Below are 12,108 nucleotides of genomic sequence, written 5' to 3'. Positions count from 1 at the left end.
TTTTAAGTACAAAGATCTACTAACTAGAGATTGTTCACTACTAAATAGAGATTGTTCAGTCGTAAGATGCCCATACCATGCATTCACATGTCAGTGCTTTGGAGAATTAACTTAGTTTTTATTGTATTGGAAATATATACATTGTAGTTAACACTGTAGTTCCTGGAAATTTAGTTTTCATGGGTTGCTGTTATTTAATTTTGCTAAATAAGTATGTATTTCATCACCTCTATCACCTCCCCTCTGCTTCTGCCATTCCCCACCCCACAGGAGTAACCTATTACCCACCATCACTAACATTTTGTGAAATGTTTTCTTTTCTAGAAATTTAAAAAGTATATAAGGTCTGATAGTCCTTTAACTGGAATAAATTTAGTTTCATGAAAATCTTACTACTCAGTCCTTATTCTCATATTTCCTTCCATTGATAAAGTGTATTATTAACACACCTCAAATTGATTAAAAAAAATTGTCAGTGAAACACTAGAGGGCACTCTCATATAGGGTTCAGTTGGAACTTCCCTCACCCAAAGGTAGTGGCTTCTAACATGCTTAGTTTGGCAGACAGTATTTGAATGTTCTTTAGGTAAGAATGACTAATAGAGTAAATGACAATAGTAAAATTAAATGAGACCAGTATTTATTTTTTGATGTAGTCATTAAGCATTTATTGAACCCTTACCTCACATGAAGAGGCATTGTACTTTTTGCTAGGCCAATAAGGAAAAATGGGTCCCTTCTAAGGAGCGTAATATCTACTTAACTAGTATCTGCTGAGCTATTTAATTTTTCTAATCACATTGTTTTTTAACCATGAATGTAATGCATCATTTTTTTAAAAATTAGAGACTAAATAAATAGGAAATAAAATTACCCCTAATTATCCCATGTAAAGATAACACTAACATTTCTGCTATGCTTTTTCCCTGTTATTTTGCTACATAAATGTATTTCAAAAATAAAAATAGTATTTATTATGCATGTAGTTTTATAATTTTTTTCACTTAATGTTATGAGTGTTTTTCCGTATAGTAAATGCTCTCATTTAATGGATGCATATTACTATATAATCTGGATTGTCATAATTTAGTTAATTCTCTACTATTAGACATAATCTTTATTTCTTTTCCCAATTAGAAAGAATGCTGTTACTAACATCCTGGTGGATACTTTTTCTTTTTTTAGAAAACTATTTTTTAGAGTAGTTCAGGTTTACAGCAAAATTGAATGGAAGATACGGATATTTCCCATGTTCTTATGACCCTACACATGCATAGCCTCCCCCATTATCAAAATCTCCCACCAGAGTGATAGATTTGTTACAGTGATGTTCCTACATTGACCTATTATCACCCAGAGTCCATAGTTTACCTCAGAGTTCACTCTTGGTATTGTGCATTCTAACAAATGTAGAATGACATGTATTCTGTATGGCATGATACTGTAGAATTACAGTATCATACAGAGTAGTTTCACTGCCCTAAAAATAGTGCTATGCCTTTTCATTCCCTTTTTCCTCCCTAAGCCCTAGCAACCACTGATCTTTTACTTGTCTCCATAGTTTTGCCTTTTCTATAGTTATATATTAGAATCGTACAGGATGTAGTCTTTTCAGATTGACTTCTTTCACTTAGTAATGTGCATCTGTTTTCTCCATGTCTTCACAGCTTGATAGCTCATTTCTTTTTAGTGCTGAATGATAATTTTATAGATGTACCTGTTTATTTATAAGATTATCTACTGAAGGTCACCTTGGGTGCTTCTAAATTTGGCAGTTATGAACAAAGCTACTGTAAACCTCTGCTTGCAGGTTTTTGTGTGGACATAAGTTTTCAACTTTTTTGAGTAAGTAACAAGGGCATGATTGTTGGATCATATGTAAGAGTATGTTTAGATTCATAAGAAACTGCCAGACTCTGAAAGTGGTTGGACCATTTTGTATTCCCATGAACAGTGAATTAGAGTTCCTGTTGCTCCACATCTTTATCAGCATTTAGTGTTGTCAGTATTTTGAATCTTGGCCATTCTTGGTGTGTAGTTGTATGTCATTGTTTTAATTTGCATTTCTCTGATAACATAATAAGATGCAGAGCATCTTTTCATCTGCTTGTTTGCCATTTGTATATCATTTGGAAAGGTGTCAGTTAAAATCTTTGACCCATTTTTTTTAAATTGCTTTATTGAGTTAGAATCCACATCCCATACAATTCACCCATTTTAAGTATACAATTCAGTGGTTTTTAGTATATTTACAGAGTTGTGCAGCCATCACAACAGTCAATATTAGAACATTTTTGGCCCATTTTTAAAATTGGGTTGTTTGTTTTCTTGTTGTTGAGTTTTAAGAGTTCTTTTTGTATATTTTGGATAATAGTCCTTTATCAGATATGTCTTTTGGAAATATTTTCTCCCAGTCTATGGCCTTTCTTTTCATTCTCTTGACAGTGTCCTTTCACAGAGTATAAATTTTTAATTTAAATAAAGTCTAGCTTATCAGTTTCTTTTTTTATGGATCGTGCCTTTGGTATTGTATCTAAAAAATCATTACCAAACCCAATATCATTTATTTTTCTCCTATGTTATCTTCTGAAAGTTTTATAGTTTTACATTTTACATTTAGGTCTGTGATCCATTTTGAGTTAATTTTTGTGAAAGATCTGTTTCTAGTTCATTTTTTTGCATATGGATGTCTGGTTTTTCCAGCACTATTTCTTAAAAAGACTGTCTTTGCTCCTTTATGTTGCCATTACTCCTTTGTGAAAGATTGACTCTATTTATGTGAGCCTGTTTCTGCGCTCTCTGTTCCATTTATCTACTTGTCTGTTCACTCACCAATACCACATTGTCTTGATGACTATATTTTATGTAGTAAGCCTTGAAGGCTGGTGGTGTCAGTCCTCTGACATCTTCATTACTGATGGATTATATTGATTTTTGAATGCTGAACCAGCTTTACATACCTGGGATAAATCCCACTTGTTGACGGTACATAATTCTTTTTAGACTTTCTTGAATTTGATTTGCTAATATTTTGGTGAGAATTTTTGCATCTGTGTTCATTTTAGATATCGGCCTGTAGTTTTCTCTTATTGTAATACTTTTGTCTGGTTTTGATATTAGGGTAATGCTGACCTCATAGAATGAGTTAGGAAATATTCCATCTGCTCTGTCCACTGAAGGGGATTGTAGAGAATTGGTATTATTTCTTAACTGCTTGGTACAATTCACCAGTGAATCATGTAGGCCTGGTGCTTTATGTTTTGGAAGGTTATTAATAATGGATGCAATTTCTTTAATAAATATAGACATATTCAAATAGTCTATTTCTTCTTGTGAGAGTTTTCCTAGATTGTCTTTCAAAGAATTGGTCCATTTCATCTAAGTCATCAAATTTGTGGGTATAGAGTTGTTCATATTTTTTCATTATCCTTCTAATGTATATGGGATCTGTAGTGATGTCCCTTGTTTCATGTCTAATATTAAGAGTTTGTGTCTTCTCCCTTTTCTTTTTAGTTAGCTTAGCTAATGGCTTTGATTTGTAGTGATCTTTACAGAGAACCAGTTTTTGGTTTTATTGATTTTTTTTTCCTACTGATTTCCTGTTTTCGACTTTACTGATTCCTTCTCTAATTCTTATTATTTCTTTTCTTCTGCTAACTTTGGATGTAATTTGCTCTTTTCTAATTTCCTAAAATAGAAGCTTAGGTGGTTGATTTTAGATCTTTCTTTTTTTCTAATATATTCAATGCTAATTTTTCCCTTTAAGCACTTCTTTTACTGTATCCCACAAATATTAATAAGTTGTGTTTTCATTTTCATTTAGTTCAAAATATTATTTATTTCTCTTGATACGTCTTCTTTGAACCATGTATTATTTAGCAGTATATTGCTGAATTTCCATGTATTTGAGGATTTTCCAGCTGTCTGTCTGCTACTGATTTCTAGTTTAATTTCATTGTGGTCTGAGAGCAGACGAATGATTTCTGTTAAGTTCAGTAAAGTTTATTTATGGTCCAGAATGTCGTCTGTCTTAGTGAATGTTCCAGGCGAGCTTGAGAAGAATATATATTCTGCTGTTGTTGGGTGAAATAGTCTATAGATGTTCATTATATCCAGTTGCTTGATAGTGTTGTTGAATTCAACTATGTCCTGACTGATTGCCTGCCTGCTGGATCTGCCCATTTCTGACAGAGTGTGTATTAAAGTCTCCAATTATAATAGTGGATTTATCTATTTCTCCTTGTAGTTCTATCAGTTTTTGCCTCACATATTTTGACAGTCTTTTGTTAGGTTCATACATGTTAAGGATTCTTAAGTCTTCTTGGGGAATTGCCTCTTTTATCATTATATAATGCCCCTCTTTTCCCTGATAACTTTACTTGCTCAGAAGTCAGCTCTATCTGAAATTAAACAGCTATTCTTGCTTTCTTTTGAATAGTGTTAGTGTGGCATATCTTTCTCTACCCCTTTATTTTTAATCGAGATGTGTCTTTATATTAAAAGTGGGTTTCTTGCAGACAGCATATGGTTGGGTGTTATTTTTTGATCCAGTCTGACAATCTCTGTTTTTTTATTGGTACATTTAGACCATTGACATTCAGAGTGATTACTGACATAGTTGAATTACTATCTACCGTATTTGTTACTTTTTTCTATTTGTTGTCCTTGTTCTTTGTTTTTGTTTTTGTCTTCCACTTTTTTTTGCCTTTTGTGGTTTTTAATTAATTTTATATGATTGTGTTTTCTCTTCTTTCTTAGTGTGTTTGTTATATTTCTTCTTTTTAAGAAATCTTTTTTAGTGGTTGTCCTAAAGTTTGCAGGACACATTTGCAATTAGCCAAGTCCACTTTCAAATAACCCTATACTGCTTCATGGGTAGTGCAAGAACCTTATAATAGCAAACTAATCCTATGACTCCTTCCTATCTCTTATGTCATTGCTGTCATTCATTTCTCATATATAAGCATATATACACATAATCAAATACATTGTTGCTATTATTTTTTGAACAATCAGTGAAGAATAAGAAAAAAGTTTTTACCTTCACTTATTCCTTCTCCACTGCTCTTCCATTATTTATGTAGATCTGTGTTTCTGACCTATATCATTTTCCTTCTCTGTAAAGAACTTCTTTTAACATTTTTCACAAGGCAGATCTACTGGCAACAAATTCCTTCAATTTTTGTTTGAGAAAGTCTTTATTTGTTTATTTATTTATCCTTTACTTTTGAAGGATAATTTTGCAGGGTACAGAATTCTAGGTTAGTGGGCTTTTTTTATTTCAACATTTAGATATTTCACTCCATTCTCTTCTTACTTGTATGGTATCTAAAGAGAGGTCAGATGTAATCCTTTTTTCCACTAGACTTGATGAAAGTTTTTAATAAGAAATTAGTGTGTGCAAATATTTGATAAAGTCCACCTTCCCTACTAGACTGTAAACTCCATGACTTAACAAGGACCTTGACTGGCCCTGTGTACCACTATGTCCCTATTGCCTAATGTGGCCTGGTACATTCATTGTACCACAGCATCTTCATATGATTTTGTAAAAGACATAGCTCCAGTGCAGAAGGTTTTAACCTAAGGATTCTGCAAATGGGATTTGGGGTTGAGAGCATCTGTGAAACTCCTGAAGTTGTGTAGAATTTTGAGAATAAGTATCTGTGTGTTTGCCTGAGGCTAGGGTCTGTAGTTTTTCAGCAGTTCATTAAAGGCGATGCCACTAATACTTATTTGCCTGCAGCTCAGCACATAATAACATTAGTACTGGAATTATATTGATATGCAAGAAAGTGTGGTTTCTACATATTCTCAGAAGCAGCCATAATAAGCATTTTTAAGAAAAGAAGAAAACAAGACATCATGTGCCTTTGTTTTGGATGGCTCTAGCATTTAAGGCAAACCCCTCCTCAAGGAATATTTTTCCAGTTTCAGATGTGTATTCAGAAATGAGTCTACCTGGATATCAGTGCATAAACACAAGAAGTGAGCAAACCATTTCATTTGCTGAAGGCTTAAATAAATGTCTCCATTGCTTTCAGGCAAAGGGAATGATTTCTTAGATTTTTTTTTTCACAGAAGTTCAAAATTAATCGCTAATATTTTTACCAGAATAATTTGCAAATATTCTGATGCTAACAAAATATTTTCCCAGTTACAGCTCAGCAGTTAACCCTCTACTAGTTTCTAATGTGCTTTTTAACCTTCTGAAAGTAAGACTTTAATGCACTGGGAAGAAATGTTCAGGAAGAATATGTAATATATTTTCTAATTCTACACAAAGACAACCACTTAGATAGTAAGATCACCTCATATTCATTCACATTGCATCTTCCTGCAGGAAGCCTAAACTGCTGCACTCCTCAAAATTATCTCTTCTCCCTTTTGCTGTCAGTCCTCCCCAACTCCCAGCCTTAGATAATCAGAGATAAGTCCAAAGAATTCTCTTTTTCAGTTTCATTGCTGATAAACATAACTAACTCTAAACAACAGAAAGCTATGAAAAATTACATTGTCCATAAATGTAGTTTGAAGTTTTGTGTAGGAATACAATTGGATACATAGCTGCAATGATAAGAAAACATTCTGGAGTAGGAACTTAAATTAAGGATCTTGACCCAGAATATGTCAATAGATTACTTCTTTCAGAAAGTCTTAGTATGAAAATCTCATCAACTGAATTAAACAGTATGCTTAGTAAAGATTATAAATTATTAAGGGCTAATGCAGGAAATTTGAAATTATTCTTTTTATTATGTGGTAATTGGAAAACATCAGAAATAACTATGATTACATGCTGAGATAAGATGGTTATCTAGAGAGAAAATTCTATTGAGTAATTTGAATATTTAGCATTACTGTAAGAATCAGTTTGGTACCACCTTTTTAAAGATATAAATTGGCCAGCTAGAGTTATTAATTTGTTTGATATCTTCAGAATTTTAGTCTTCAGAATTCATCCACTCAGATCAGGAATGCAAGATATTTTTCAATGGAACGTAAAACCAGAGGGCAAAAACAAAAGGTAGAAGCTTGGAAGAACAGGGTTTTTGCAGACTCCATGTTTCGTAATTTAACAGTTGTCAGTGGAATAGGTGATTATCTTGATGTTGCACATCTGCAAAAAGTTATCAAACTGTTGTCAATTTGATAGAACACTTTAAATTTTATTTTCTAGGAAAAGAATGTTCAGACAGCAAATTCATAGGTCTGGAACCCGCTTATTTCATCCAAAGATGATTTAAATTTAATTAATAACTTACAGAATACATTGATCTAACTGGCCACTAAGTAAGAATTAAAAATGAACTTTGAAATTATAAGATCACTTGCTTCATTTTGGACAAAAGTTAAAAACACATATTCTGTGCATGCTGAAATTATTTTAAAACCTCTTTTTTTTCCATTCCCATCATTATCCCTTTGTAAACTCAATGCATTCTTATGAATGATAGGAAAAAATATATAGAAGTAGTTTGGGTATACATCATTCTCTGAAAATAGTACTGCTGTCAATCCAACCTGGATTAGATATTTTAACAAGAAAGAAACAACTTCATTTGTCACAAGGTGTTTTAAAATATTAAAACTTTAAAATATTAATATGCATGGTGTTTATTCAGAGTATGCATATAATGGTCTAATCTAGAGGATTACTAATTCACTCATAATTTTCTTCAGTTACAGTTAAAAAACAACAAAATGTTAAGAATTATAGAAATCCTCTGTAATAATCTTAAATGCATATGTTCAATGAACAGTAGTTTTATCATTCTTTTTTCTTCCCCTTTTATGTTTGTTCTAATTCTATTTATTAAAATTTAATTTTATGTTCATTGCATTAGTAAAAATTTGAGCTTGTACTTTTTATGTTTTTTTCATTTTACTAATTTGGTTTTATTATAATTGTAAAAGTATTGGACCACAGTGGATTAAAAAACTGTCCCCTCGTCACAGATAATTTGACAACTCCTGTTTTACAGAATTCCTTCCAGACAATTATTCAGTTTTGGCTTGAACTCTATTAGTTTTAGTAAGTAGGAGTTCATTACCCTTCCAGGAAGCTAATTCCATTATTGGACAGTTCTGATTATTAGAAAATACTTCCCTGCATGGACTAAAAATCAGTTTTCCTATGATTTGTAAGCCTCAGAATTGATCCTGCCCCCGGAATTATACAAAAGAGATTTACTTCCTCATACATATGACAGTGCTTTGGATATTTGAAAATACTTGTCCTATCCCTCCTTAATTTTCTTAAAGTTCCACTTTTTCCAATTATCCATATGATACGGTTTCCAGAAGCTCCTTGTCCTAGTTGCCCTCTTCTGGACATACCCTTTTAATAATGTCTTTCTTAAAATGTATTACCCAGAATTGAATTGAACATCATTTTCTTATTCTGGACAACATACTTCTGCAAATGGTGCCAATAATGCATTTTTTTTTTTTAGCAGTCATGTCTCTCTGATTTGTCTTGAGTTGTAATTTTTTTTTTTTAAATGGAGATGCTGGGGATTGAACCCAGGACTTCTCATGTTCTAAGCACACGCTCTACTGAGCTATAACCCCACCCTCTGAGTCATAGTTTCTGAAGAGGGAACCAGGATATCAAAATAGTCTCCAAATTCAGCTGATTCCTTGTAAAAATACTCTTCCACCATTCTTGATTCCTTTTAGGGAGAAAAGAAAAAAGTGTATTTTCATTGCTAACGTCACTGGTTCTTAATTTTACCATTTAAGTGTTAGCAACATGCCTGATAATATAACCAAAGAAGATTTTAAGGGGGATGATATTTTTAGAAATTTCATTCTGACTAACTGGGGGAGGGTAAAGGATGGACTGGAACAGGAACAAGACGAAATGTAGGGGGAACTGTTAAATGACTGATGTAGTAATTCAGATGACAAATGATAATGGCCTGGATTAGAGAAGCAGAAAAGAAGATGGAGAGAAGGGGACAGATTCCATAGAAGTTAGAAGTAAAATAAATAGGATTTGGTAAGTAAGTAATTTATATGAGAATGACAATAATGAATGAGAAAGGGGGAGGGGAGAGGAAGCAGCAGTTGACATCCAGACACTTACTGGGCATTCAGAGCTAGGCCATGTTATTTTCTGTTGGGCATAAGAATTTCACAGAATACCAACATCAGACAAGATTATTCTGAGACCATAACAACTTGAGACAAAACAGGTCCACTTCATAATTTTGTCAAAGCACAGAGAGACAGAATCCCCGAGCCATCCACAAAATACGAAACACCCTGCCCTCTCTCGGCTAAAATGAGTAACAGTTACTTATTTACCATTTATAGGGTTATCCTTGCTCTAGACTGTCTTTCCTAGAGATAAGATGTATTGAGATCCCAGTCATAAAATGCTTTTTCTTTCCTTCTAAGAGCGGCCAATCTAAAGCAGATCCCTGCTTCCTTAGCAGTCTCTCAAATCACTCAATCAAATCCCAAGTCCTCTAACAGGTTCTTTCTAACACTCTCTTGCTAAGTTCCTGGGTTTCCTATGCTGTGCGTTCTCCTTCACTGCAATGAGTAATAAACTCAGCTTGTTCAACTAGAGATGTGTTCCTGGTGGTCTCTGGCTGAAAGGCACTGACATTAAGAATAACCCCAGGGTGTCTTGCTTAGACAGTCAGATGTTGGAAGTACCAGTAATAGAAATAAAGAACACTAGATGAGAAGAAGGAAATGTCTTCAATTTTTAACAGGTTATCTTTGAGATATCAGTGGGTTAAAGCTAAGTGGAGATACTGGATGGATTTATGACTCTGGAAGTTTAAGAGAGATGTCTATGCTAAATCTCTCTCATCTGTCTACCCACATGTAAGTATACTAAGAAGTGTATATTTGAGAGCCATTGTTTATATAACTGAAGCTGTAGCATTAGCTAAGATCACCCAGGGAAGGAATAAAATGAGGAGAAAAGGGCTGAGGACAGAACCCCAAGGGTATTTATTAAGGTATGAAAATGAGATACCCAGAAAAGACTCTTTAAAGGAGATGTCATTGAGAAAATGACCAAAAGTTAGAAGAGAGTTTCAAGGATGAGATTAGCAATTTTTAATGCTGCTAAGAATTCAAGTAAGGTAAGGGGAGCCCTTCAAGCTCTGACTCTCCCCATTGTTTTTGAGCCTCTCTTTACTTGCTGGTACAATGAGATGTTTTAAGCTTCTTTTGTAACTTCCCTCCTTTAGCCTTGGAATCAGCCATTTCTCTCAGGACTCTTGTTTCCTTTGAGTAGAAAATGATATTTAGATCTGTGAAGCCTGTCTGTGAAGGGTTATGGCTATGTGGTGGTCACGTAGGGGAATGGGAGGTCAGAGAGAAGGAGAAACTTGGCTTAGGTAAAGATGAGCAAAACAGAGTTCTGATTATCAGAACTGAAACTTCAGTCATAGGCAGGTGAAAGATGATTTGACCTTGAGTCCCAGAGTGGCACATAGAGCTCTAAGGTCTCCCCAAGGTTAGGATTCATTCTAGGAGATCTGGGCATAGCTCTGACTTTCAGTAGGCATCACATGATCTCAGTCGGGTAGGGAGGCACTGAGCAAAGCCTGACACCACCTGTGAAAATTTTGGGTTATCTACCTGCACCAAGCTTTTTCGGCTTGGTATGTGGGCTTTAGCGTTACAGTTGTAACTCTCTACTTGTTACAGTGATAATTATGTTTATGGCATTAATATTTACTATTAAGAAAAAATTGGGTATTTGGTGTGAATATCTCTGCTCTTGTTGGCTCAGCATTCCAATCCTCTTCTGGAAAATACTTTATTTTCCAACCACAAACATCTTGTAGGGAGTCCCAACTCTTGGCATAGTTAATTGTACCAGAGATGAGTAATCCCATCAAGTAGGGTTGATTGAAATACAGTGTTTTGGTCCTGAGTGAGCGGATAACCTAAACCAGGCCAGTAAGTGTCCTTCAGGATTTGAAAAACTGGCATAGAGCAAAGGGGCTCACTCCCTCTATAAGACAAACGAAGAGATGGGACATTCAATTTGTTTGCTGCATAATTCCTAGGAAGAAGGCCAGCATAAGAGAAAAGATAAGAGATCAAAGGAGAATACTGCAGGTGGTGTTTGAATATCTGATTCCTTGTCTGTGAAGCTAGAGTGTGACTTTGCCATCTCAGAACTGAGTCTTCCAACGCAAGATTCTTTTGTGCGTAAGCTAGTTTGACTTGGGTTTCAGTCACTCTTTACCCAAAGAGAGAGACAGCACTCATATGATAATTTCAAGCAAACTTCAAGGTTTTAATTGATGTTGTTAAAAGCTAACCTAATTAATGTGGTCAAAAGTTAACTTCATTTTGATAAGCATCTCAAACTTTACATTCAAAATGGTTTAAGAAAAAAAGTGTCTATACATGGTGTTTATTTTTCCTAGTAAAAGTAGCAGTTTTTCAAAATGATTTTTTTTTCTATCTATGCCTAATATTAGAACATCTATCCAGGCAGTCAGTCTCCCAAGGATCTCTTTCTTGTTAACAACTTTAGTTTAAAATTGTATTTCCGTTCCACACCTCCCCCATCACACTATTGCATTCATGGATGTTGTCACTTTACCAAATACTTCCTTTTCTAAAGCAACAAAAAATAAATCAGTTGTAAGAGAAAGTATATATACTTTTTGATCTTCCCTTTTGTTATAAACAATTTCCCAAGTGCCTGCTCAAGGTTACACTTTCTCTAACAGTTACTTTAACAGGTTTTACTGTCTCTATTTACTCTTTTAGCTTTTCTAGTCCTTAAGGCTACGTAGAAACCCTAATCCTTGTGTTTACCCAGACATTTTCTAAGGTCAAGGACAACTATCCAAGCTGGTTAATGGCTATATTCTTTAAAAATATTCTAGGTTTGGTTCAGTACTTAGAATCATCCAATGCCTTCGATGGCAGTGTTAATCATTGTATTCCATACTTTTTTATTTGCCTACCTCACCTTACAGAATCAGCCTCCATTTTTCTTCTGGAGATTTACCCTTTCCCCATTCTCAGTCTATGAGATCTCAATGGCATTCTGACCCTTACATCAAGAGTGGAGCTGTGACTTAGAACCAAGACAATTTACACATGTGTTCCTGAGGT

Source organism: Vicugna pacos, chromosome 12 (genome assembly GCF_048564905.1).
Source record: "Vicugna pacos chromosome 12, VicPac4, whole genome shotgun sequence".
NCBI classification, from domain to species: Eukaryota; Metazoa; Chordata; class Mammalia; order Artiodactyla; family Camelidae; genus Vicugna; species Vicugna pacos.
This window is presented reverse-complemented; position numbering follows the sequence as displayed.